Source organism: Lolium rigidum, chromosome 3, assembly GCF_022539505.1.
Source record: "Lolium rigidum isolate FL_2022 chromosome 3, APGP_CSIRO_Lrig_0.1, whole genome shotgun sequence".
Classification (NCBI taxonomy): domain Eukaryota; kingdom Viridiplantae; phylum Streptophyta; class Magnoliopsida; order Poales; family Poaceae; genus Lolium; species Lolium rigidum.
The window spans coordinates 23,746,832-23,758,588 of NC_061510.1; the positions used below are offsets into that span (position 1 = coordinate 23,746,832).

The window sequence follows — 11,757 nt, forward strand, 5'->3', positions numbered from 1 at the left end:
TTTGCAACAAATAAGATATACTAGTTTCTTCACGTGCCTACCTCTTTGCATTGGACACCAAGCCAGTAAGAAAAATTTTAAGCTTGAAAGATATTGTTAGTGTTGTTTTGAATATTGGGAGGTCTCGATCCACATTGGTTAGTGCATTTTTTAATGCTAATTTAGAGGCGTGTCGAGTGTCCTGATCGATTAGAGATTTTGCTATATGTCTTGGTTCCACAATCTCCACGTTGAGCGCCAAGTATTTAATGGTACGACTATTATGTGGGTTCAAACCTTTCTTGACGAACTTGGTATTGAACATTCACAAGCTGCATGGCATTGATGTGACAATATTGGTGGCACATATCTTTCTGCTAACCCAGTGTTTCATGCGAGAACTAAACACAACGAAATCTATTCTCATTTTGTTCGTGAAAGAGGTTGCAAGAAATTTATTGGATTTTCGATTTATACCTACATGCGACCAAGTGATGGCTTTACTATGGACACCTCTTGGCAGTTTAAGTCCAATCTCAATATGTGTGAGTTGTGATTGAGGGAGGCTGTTGAAAATAGTGTATATGTAACGTGTGTGTTCATTGTAACCATATTGATCCGTAGCGTGTTGATAAGCTTGGATTAATATCGTCCGGTTAGGTTAGCTTGTAGAAAATTCTTGAAACTATTTAATAATTTGGCCGTAAATCCTAACCATGTAATCTCGGGGGCTTTGGCTGTATACATAAACACACACGTAACTCCCAATAAGGAGTATAAACCCTTATTACCCATCTAAACTCATCTGCTCCGCCAATTAAACCTGATGGATATTGGTTTATATCATAATATCATAACATTAATTCAATCAGAATGTCTCTGGTACAGAACACATCGAATGCCCTTTTTCTAGGCAAAAAATAATTGGTCTGGAGTTGGTGAAATCCACCTTGTATCCTTGGGTACTTATAACCATTAGATACCACCTTGTTGCCTTCCTCTTTATCACACACATGATAATTTAGTTTCTGTGAGTGTATGTGAAAGACCGCATGCTTCCATGATGCTTTCAGAAGGAGAATTTTTACCCTAGACTTCATGCGACTGAGTAGCCCCACAACTTCATCATGCCCCTCGCACATGTCTCAAGAACACAGAGATGTAGGAGAGGATGACTTGTGTAAATGGTTATGGGATAAACGGCTTGGCTATTTTTCCTGGCCTTGTTGAGGGGTGGTGCACGACTACTCCCCCCCTTCTTTCCAATGAGTCCCCTACGGATCATGACTTGCTTGATGGAGACTTGCTTCTTTGATTGGCTTATTTTCCTTCTCTCTTTTTTTTGATTGGAGGATTGCTTGGACTTTATGAACTTTTGTTGGAGTTTCCTCATTTGATTGAGAGGATTTGATTGGACTTCTTGAAGGACCTTCTTTGGCAGTTGCTAGGGGACTCATCTTCAGAATTTGAAGAGTAGACGCGCACCTCTGTGGACTAATAGACCCTCAAGGGCATTTTGGCTGTGGTGGAAGAAACACCCCGGGTGCTTGCTTTTTTCCTATGGGTTACCCCAGGGCGTCGTGCCTCTGGGAGCCTGAAACATGGCAAGAAACATGAAGAGTATGGGACCTCAGTGCACAGAAGTAGCCCAAGTAAATTTCACCACTCCTGCTGAAAGCAACAACACCTCAATTTCTTACTTCTACATAGTCTCATCAATTCGATATAGACTAATATTCGTCTGTGTGTGTGTGAAATATTTGTATAGACTAATATTCGTCCGTAGGCAACAAGGTCAGCATAACCATTAGATACCACCTTGTTGCCTTCCTCTTTATCATACCCACCAGAAGCAATGAAGGTGCCATTGAAGGATTTCTTGAATGACAATAGACCGTGAGGAATCTGCCTACGGCCATCAACGATGGCCATCTGTGGTTCTACCATGTGGCAGTACAGAAACCCTTCGTGCTTATTGAGCTGCTCCACCAAGTAGGCAGCAAGTGCTTCTGGATTGGAGTCAACGCAATCCATGTAGTCTAGGAATGGCGACAACCTAATTCCCACACGATGTGCCCCAACCTCACGGACAATGGAATCAACTACCTCCATAACAAAGCGACACCGGTTCTCGAGGTTGCCGCCATACATGTCGGTGCGGTCATTGGCGCTATCTTTCATGAACTGCTCGAGGAGAAACCCGTGTGCAGCGTGGATCTCCACACCGTCGAAGCCCGCCTCGATGGCATTCCGGGCGGCACACCTGAAGTCGTCGACAACACGAGGTATCTCATCCATCTGCAGTCCCCGGGGTTTGGGATACACTATGCCAGCCTCCGCGTCAGGGGGTTACAGCTACATCTGGGCATGGGCAGCCCGGCCCGGACGGCCCGGCCCGATCCAGCCCGAAAATCCCGGGCCGGGCCGGGTCGGGCTTGCATGTCGGGCCGGGTTCGGGCCTGATTTTTGAGCCCGAACGTCAGGCCGGGCCGGGTTCGGGCTTGCAGAAAACGTGGTTTACGCCTAGTTCGGGCCGGGCTTGTCGGGCCGGGCCGGGTTTTCCTGTGTTCGGGCCGGGTTGGGGCCCGATTTGTAAGCCCGAATGTCGGGCCGGGCCGGGCTCGGGCCTGGGAATTTAGGTTCGGGCTTTTTCGGGCCTGGCCCGAAACCCGGCCCGGCCCGAGAAATGCCCAGGTGTAGTTACAGCCTTGTCAATGCTGGAGATAGGCGCATGTACATCCGTCTGAATACCTGTTTCGTTTACACGAATAGTAAATTCTAGGAAGGTACAATGATATCACTGGTACAACTTGTTTCGACAAAAAGTAGTGAAACTTTCCCCTAAGGGTATGTAGGGGTTTTGCTAGATGTGTACGTGAGAGTACAAATATGCGGGCGTGCCATCTTGCTTAATAAAACAAGAAATAAAATAAAATAGATAAAGAAAGACAAAACACCATATAAGGAACATTGCACTTTATTCATATCATTGCATTGTACAAATACATATTGCATGTTCCGGTAGGATTATATCCTTTTTGCCTTCTGCGTCGCGCTCATGAAGTATCTAACATAGGAGATTGTGTAGTTCATTGATTCCTGGTGCCTTTGCAAGCATCCGGTTAATTACATCCACAGGGTCAAGCCCCACAGAATACCTCCGATTAAGCTGCGCTGATGGTCGTCGTCATGATTGGATTGCTCATCCATATGCATTATGATATTTATAGAAAACATGTGTGCGGGTGGCTTTGTTTCGCCGAAACCCAGTCACGTGTATTATCGCCATGTTGGTATGACCAACAGGATATGTCGATGAAGGGGATGACTTTCGCCTCGTCGGTGCCCAGTCATGTAACGCCCTGAATTCATCGGACGCGGACATGTGTATGTGTCGCTATCGCCTCGTCGGTGCCAAGAAATAGTGTGTCCGATCCCGTAGGTTTGGGACATGTCGATAATAATGGTGACCTAGCCTCGTCGGCACTTGGCCATGGTTTTGTCTAGCCTCGTCAGCTTAGACATGATGGTAATGATATGTAGCCATTGTCTCGTCGACACTTGGCCAAGGTGTCGATGTCAAATAGTATCACATATGTATGTTGGATGATGCTTCTCAAATATGTTAATCTCGCGTCCGTGTAGGAGCAAGATCGATGATGGATATATGGTAAGGACGCCTCCTCATAAGGGGCGAGATGTAGATGAATGATTGAGCATGCCTCCCCGTAAGGAGCAAGATCAATTTGATATTTCGACTCCTTCATATTTGGCGTTTGGCCGTATACTTCCGTCATAAATTATACAGCTGCAGTCGACCACCCTTGTTGAGGTAATCCACAATCGTAGGGATAAACCAACATCGTGGGGATAGTCGTCCCGCGCTCATGTATTCGATCGGCGATTCCATCACATCGGGAGGCCATGATTTATAGCCTCACTTCGATGGCAGAATCTATAATTTCTTTGATCTTGATCTTGCCTCTTCAATCAATGGAGGATGCATAGAATAAACACTTGAGGAAGAAATATCAAGACGCCAAAATTCATTGCTTACCATCAAAGACGCGCTTTCCTCCTGGCCCCATAGTAGTTGCTATTAGCGCCGCTTCGTCGCAGCAATCGTCTCGAGATTTGGTGGGTGAAAGTGTGGCGTTCGTCGTTGGGTATGGCGAGATCGTGCCTTTTTCCTCCCGCGTCCGCGTCCGCGTGCGTGTGTCTCTCGCGTCTATCCTCCTTCTTCTGATCGAGCGACCTCCTAGCTTTATATAGGCGCTGGCCAGGTTTCTGGATCACGTCATATCGCTCAAAACGCGTGAAGATTTAAACAAACTCTATCTGCTGGCCGGAAACGTGCCGCGTGGGTTTCTCTTATTTTGCACCGCAACTTAACCAAGCGCTGGGTGTCCCCCAATGCCAAATGGGCCTTGTGTACGTAGAAGTATTTGGTGTACACCAAGTTTTCCAACGGGGCATCGTATTGGCAATGGTCTTGCTCAGGTGCGAAACAACAACACTTGGAAACGATTGATATTTGATTACCTTGATGCTCGTCTCCCACGTGTAGAAATAATCATGGGTTGGCCAAAGTTAACTCTTTAGTAAAAATCATCATTGGCCCACACGCATGCTGTCATGCATGTGTCATAGCAAATTTGCATGTACCATCATAATTGACACGTGCATGTAATATACACTATATGTTTTATTACAAATTTTTGGTACAAAAATCCATCAAACACAAGTTATGAACATGCGAGAGAGATACCGGTTGTGTAGACCCTCCCGACATGAGAAATCTGACTGAAGAATAACGCGCCCTTGTGGTGGACTGCATCGACAATACACTACAGGAATGGGAGGCTATGCCGAGGGCCAGGCTATACGCCGACGGCCAAAAGTCGGGGCCGTCGGCGTATGGCTCGGCCAGGCCAGCCTGCCCTTTCAACACTCGGCGAAACGTGGCCGTCGGGCGTAGCGAGCCTCTACGCCGAGGGCAACCCTCGGCATATCTTTGGCCCTAGGCGTAGACAGGGCTACGCCGACGGCCACCCTCGGCGTAGGCTATTTTTCAAATTTGTCTAATTTTGTTAAAATCATAACTAATTCATAGGATGTCAGAAAAATGCGTATGAGGTATCAAAATGTTCAGAAAAACATCCTCTATCCGTTTATGTCAAAATCATGCATATTTGAATCATGTAGAATAACATGTTAACATAGAAACAATTCAATCACTTTCTTATATGTTCTCGTGTTCCCGTTTTAGCCGGATGGCAATTTAAACGAAGTCGAATATCTCGCGGAGCCGCATGGCATCATTTTATGTGTCCTAGTAACCACTCCAAAAGATGGAATTGGGATACGACAATTATTTTGGAAAACCCTTCACGAACAGGGCTATCAAGTCCGGATTTCTATGGCTTTTAGGGCAATGAGTAGGAAACGGCCCGTGACACCGCATAGTTTGTCTGAACGAGACCATATTTGGCACGTGCGTGGTCCCTGGGATGGGAAGCAAGGCCCCGGGAGCGAATTTCCAATCCGACCCATGGGCGATGGTTTTTTCATTTTCGGGGTGCCAAAACAGGTTTTTTTGTGAAGGAACTACATGGGGCGTATTTTAGTATTGCGCGAGACCTCTCGCGTAGTGGTAGGACACCGCCTTCGCACCCCATATCACATGCCATATGTGCGCGCTAGCTATCTCGGGAATCCATGCGGCTTCTCGCGGTGTCCCGCCGAATCCACTGGAAAGTGACCGGATTTGAACTAGGGCTACACTTTCCTTCGCTCAATAAATTCCGCAAAAATTGTTTTTAGGTCTATGACATATCAGCTTTATGTGCTAATTTTTGTCCGTTTAGCGCGATGGTAAATGGGTGCACCAGCGCGCCCGTGACGGCCATACCGCATCTCCGTGGGGGCCCCTTTTGGCCAAATGACAATTTAAACAAAGTCAGAAAATCCCGCGGATCCGCATGGCGTCATTTTATGTGTCCTAGTAACCACTCCAAAAGTCGGAATTAGGATACGGCAATTATTTTGGAAAACCCTTCATAAACAGGGCTATCACGTCCGGAGTTTTATGGCTTTTAGGGCAAATGAGTAGAAAACGGCCCGTGACACCGCATAGTTTCTCGGAACGAGGCCATATTTGGCACGTGCGTGGTCCCTGGGATGGGAAGCAAGGCCCCGGGAGCGAATTTCCAATCCGACCCATGGGCGATGGTTTTTTCATTTTCGGGGTGCCAAAACGAGGTTTTTTTTGTGAAGGAACTACATGGGGCGTATTTTAGTATTGCGCGAGACCTCCGCGTAGTGGTAGGACACCGCCTTCGCACCCCATATCACATGCCATATGTGCGCGCTAGCTATCCGGGAATCCATGCGGCTTCTGCGGTGTCCCGCCGAATCCGCTGGAAAGTGACCGGATTTGAACTAGGGCTACACTTTCCTTCGCTCAATAAATTCCGCAAAAATTGTTTTTAGGTCTATGACATATCAGTTTATGTGCTAATTTTTGTCCGTTTAGCGCGATGGTAAATGGGTGCACCAGCGCGCCCGGTACGGCCATACCGCATCTCCGTGGGGGCCCCTTTTGGCCAAATGACAATTTAAACAAAGTCAGAAAATCCCGCGGAGCCGCATGGCGTCATTTTATGTGTCCTAGTAACCACTCCAAAAGTCGGAATTAGGATACGGCAATTATTTTGGAAAACCCTTCATAAACAGTGGCTATCACGTCCGGAGTTTTATGGCTTTTAGGGCAAATGAGTAGAAAACGGCCCGTGACACCGCATAGTTTCTCGGAACGAGGCCATATTTGGCACGTGCGTGGTCCCTGGGATGGGAAGCAAGGCCCCGGGAGCGAATTTCCAATCCGACCCATGGGCGATGGTTTTTTCATTTTCGGGGTGCCAAAACAGGTTTTTTTTTGTGAAGGAACTACATGGGGCGTATTTTAGTATTGCGCGAGACCTCTGCGTAGTGGTAGGACACCGCCTTCGCACCCCATATCACATGCCATATGTGCGCGCTAGCTATCTGGGAATCCATGCGGCTTCCTGCGGTGTCCCGCCGAATCCGCTGGAAAGTGACCGGATTTGAACTAGGGCTACACTTTCCTTCGCTCAATAAATTCCCCAAAAATTGTTTTTAGGTCTATGACATATCAGTTTATGTGCTAATTTTGTCCGTTTAGCGCGATGGTAAATGGGTGCACCAGCCACGCCCGTACGGCCATACCGCATCTCCGTGGGGGCCCCTTTTGGCCAAATGACAATTTAAACAAAGTCAGAAAATCCCGCGGAGCCGCATGGCGTCATTTTATGTGTCCTAGTAACCACTCCAAAAGTCGGAATTAGGATACGGCAATTATTTTGGAAAACCCTTCATAAACAGGGCTATCACGTCCGGAGTTGTATGGCTTTTAGGGCAAATGAGTAGGAAACCGCCCGTGACACCGCATAGTTTGTCCTTTCTTTCAGGGCAAATGAGTAGGAAACCGCCCGTGACACCGCATAAGTCTTATCTTTCAGGGTGAAAACCCAAGGCTAGACCTTAATTTGTTGTACCTAGCAATGGTCTTGTTAAAGGCATTATTTTGAGGGCACGGACTTTCTCTAGGTTGAAAACCTAAGATCTTTGATCGGCAACGACGGTGCTTGTGCATTGTCTGAGAGAGCTTCATTCACCGGTGTTCTTTGTTGGTGGCATTGTGAGGGGAGGGGGGATGGGTGCGACTCCAGGTAGGGTTTACCATGCCTCTCCTGACAACAACGTGGGCACCTCTTGTCATATCCCAGAACATAGGACCAACAAAGGGTAGATTTAGAAATGTGATGTGCATTTCATCGCAAAACGGGAGGAAGTTTTCGAGCCTTATTGCATAAAACCTAAGAGGGATCGAGGTTTCTCTCTCATTGCTATTAGGGTTAGAGCAATGTGAGTGTTATGAATTTCGACATGACCTCTTTTGAAACTTAGAGTTTTGGGAGAATATTTGATTTGGCATTTCAAATTTGAATTCAAAACAAAAGATGTAAAAAGTAATCCATATATAAATGAATTATGAATTCATAATTCAAAACCACATCACACTTACACAAATAATTCATAAAGGAATATCAAATTTATATAAAAGCTCATAGACAAAACCTTGAGCTTTGTTGATCATACACACACAATTACATTGTCTTTACAATATTCAATATACAAGAATGAACAATATAATAAAGAAAATAAAAGAAGATTACAAGTATTGATCTATAAACATAAATCCTAAACTACTAGTCTTGATTTCCTTGTCCCTGGATCAATTGGAGCTTTACACCTGCATAGACATGAAAACTAGCCAGAGTGTGAAATACAAGTGTCAATGCCACTTGCCAATATCCAAAACCATGCCCATAAGTGACATAGGCATAGTAGACAAAGTTAGAGCAATGATGGGCTCAAGCTCCCATCTCAAGCACACACACAGCTCACAAGCTGATGTGCATGAGCAACACCGAGGCAACCAAGGCCTAGTCACCATAGTGCACATGCCTGTGTGTCAAGGCAAGGAAGATTCACTAGGGAGTATAAATAGGCAGAACCAGATGGAGTGGTCAATCCAGTCGATCAGATCAATATCAACCAACAACTAGCACTGAACAGTAGCAGTTCATAGCTGTTCTTGCTCAAGAACACCAAACCAAACCCTAGAAACCATCCAGTTCTCCAAACCAACCAACCAAAACCAACCAGAGACATGAGAACATAAGCAAGATCATCCAGGAGCAAGGAGGAGAAGGACGAGTAACCAAAACCATCAAGCAAAGCTCAACAACAACCAAACATGACCATCTAGGAGCTGGAGCAAGGTATAACTAATACCTAGAGTGGATCCAGTGGATCCAAGCCATGTCTTAGCATGTTACACAGCATAAGCATGAGCATATGCTCATGAGGGGATAACATCACTTGGTTTTGACCAAGAGTTGCTGGCAGAAAGTGAGCAGCCAGATCCAAATACTATCCAGAAGCTATTTTTGTGCAAATAGATAAATATAGATGCACATATACCAAACCAGTAGAGTAGTACATAGATAGTAGAGGCTACATAGATCACCTAGCTATTCCTAGCCAATTAAACCATCAGTTTATGCATATTTTCTTCACAGACAAGTCACAGTGGCATTCATACGAACTATGATACCCTACTGTGCAAGCAATAATGAGTTTAGTCAACAATAAATGATCCAACAGTGAGAGCAACCCAAGCAGTAGATAGAATACTGTGGTCACATCAACCACAAGCCATCCAGTAATTAAAATTTATAAGTCATCATTGTCCAAGATGGATTCAGACTTGGTATGTCTTCCAATTGACATTGGAGATATCATTACGCCATCGCCACGGGATCGCCCAGGAGTTAGGGTTAGGGTTCGTGTGCGCGCGAGAGAGAGGAGGGGAAAGTGAGGCCTGTGGGCCAACCGACATGGGCATGTCCAGTTCAACCAATTGGTTGAACTGACTGGTGGGCCCAGGGGCATTTTGGTCATTTCGTAATTCAAACAACCCTTGGCTTTGATAAATTCCAAACAAATTATGAATACCTCCAAAAATTCAAAAAAAATAGAATATTATATTAAAAATAATTCTTAACCAGAATAAAATAAGAAAGGAAATAAACAACACAAGTTCAAATTTTGAAATTTTTGAATTTAATTATAAACTTGGAATTTGAAATTTGCAATTTTCCTTTGATATAAAAATCAAGGAAAATTACAAATGAATTTAAATATTTGTTTATCAAATATTTTCAAAATAAAATTCTATTATTCCAAACCTTTTCTTTTAAAGGATAAATATTTTCCAAAGAGGAAATATTCTAATATTCCAAAGCCTTTCTTTATTTCCAAAAAGGGAAAAACTCTATTATTTCAAATTATTTATTTGAAATAAATATTTTCCAAAGGAAAATTCTATTACTCTTAAATCATTTTCTTTTTAAGGAAAACCTTATTAAATAATTTAAGAGGTTATAAATTATTGCCGAAGGCATAAATATTTAAATGAAGATTTAAATCCATAAATTTTAATAATACTCCGGGGAAAGGGATTCAACTTAAAAATAAAACACTCATGCATGCATTATTTGGATTTTATAGCATTGTCTTTATCGGACAATGATGCTTCTTTTCAGAACCCGAGGTCCAGGTTGCATCCAAACCTTCGAACTGCATTATCTCGCAGTCACCAGGCAATTTCACTCTTGCTCATGTCACATTGATTATTTTATATCAATTTACTTGCAAAGCAATAAACTTATCATTCCTGCATTGAAAATCAAATGTTACTTTTCCAATTATGAATATGACTAAATGGTGGGAAATGGAACCATGGTATGTGTTGATGGTGGAGGTTCCATTGCAAGAGTTCTACTCATCTAGGACTAATCACCAATGCCGTCTAGTGATTCTAGCGTCGTACATATCGCGTTAAGCATGAGATCTATAATGGCTCTGGAGAAGCCCGCTGTATCTTTTTCCTCTCGCATATCAACAGGTCAGTAATAAGGGTTGCATGTATCAGTCTATCTGTTGGTAAAGGTGAGGACCTCGGTCCGTAACAGTCTACTAATAGATATAGGAGAGCGCAGACTTGTTAAAGGTCTATGATGGATTGTAAGGGTTTTCCGGGTTAGTCTATCTATAGTGTATAGGACCAGGCATGTGGATTGTTCGTATCAGTCTACCTTATTGGTAAAGGAGAGAACAACTGCATGTGTTAGTCTACCTATGGATAAAGGACATGACAGACTTACAAAAGGGTGGGTATGCAAGGTCGCGGAGAAGAACAGTGATTGGCTTGGTTCTTATACTGGGCCTCGCACCAAGGAAATATGGATGGGAAAGTACGCCCGGTTGACAACAAAAATACGTTCTCTTATGGGAAATGTAACGCACCTCTGCAGAGTGTATCAAATTTTGGCTTTTTGATGCGTGCAGTCAACACGTCCGTTGGGAACCCCAAGAGGAAGGTGTGATGCGTACAGTAGCAAGTTTTCCCTCAGAAAGAAACCAAGGTTTATCGAACCAGGAGGAGCCAAGAAGCACGTTGAAGGTTGATGGCGGAGGAGTGTAGTGCGGCGCAACACCAGGGATTCCGGCGCCAACGTGGAACCCGCACAACACAATCACGGAACTTTGCCCCAACGTAACGGTGAGGTTGTCAATCTCACCGGCTTGCTCGTAAACAAAGGATTAGATGTATAGTGTGGATGATGATGGTTATTTGCGAAGAACAGTAAAGAACAATTGCAGCAGATTGTATTTCAGATGTAAAGAATAGGACCGGGGTCCACAGTTCACTAGTGGTGTCTCTCCCATAAGATAGCAGATGTTGGGTGAACAAATTACAGTTGGGCATTTGACAAATAAAGAAGGCATAACAATGCACATACATATATCATGATGAGTACTATGAGATCTAATCGAGGCATTACGACAAAGTACATAGACGCTATCCAGACATGCATCTATGCCTAAAAAGTCCACCTTCAGAGTTATCATCCGAACCCCTCCGGTATTAAGTTGTAAACAACAGACAATTGCACTAAGTATGGTGCGTAATGTAATCAACACAAATATCCTTAGACAAAGCATCGATGTTTTATCCCTAGTGGCAACAAGCACATCCACAACCTTAGAACTTTCCGTCACTCGTCCCGCATTTAATGGAGGCATGAACCCACTATCGAGCATAAATACTCCCTCTTGGAGTCACAA

General features: G+C 44.3%; 1 pseudogene; it reads right to left on the bottom strand.

Moving 5' to 3' along the window:
* Nucleotides 1–1,544: 1,544 nt before the first annotated feature.
* Nucleotides 1,545–7,225, bottom strand: LOC124694512 (annotated as a pseudogene).
* Between the last annotated feature and the right edge of the window lie 4,532 nt (nt 7,226–11,757).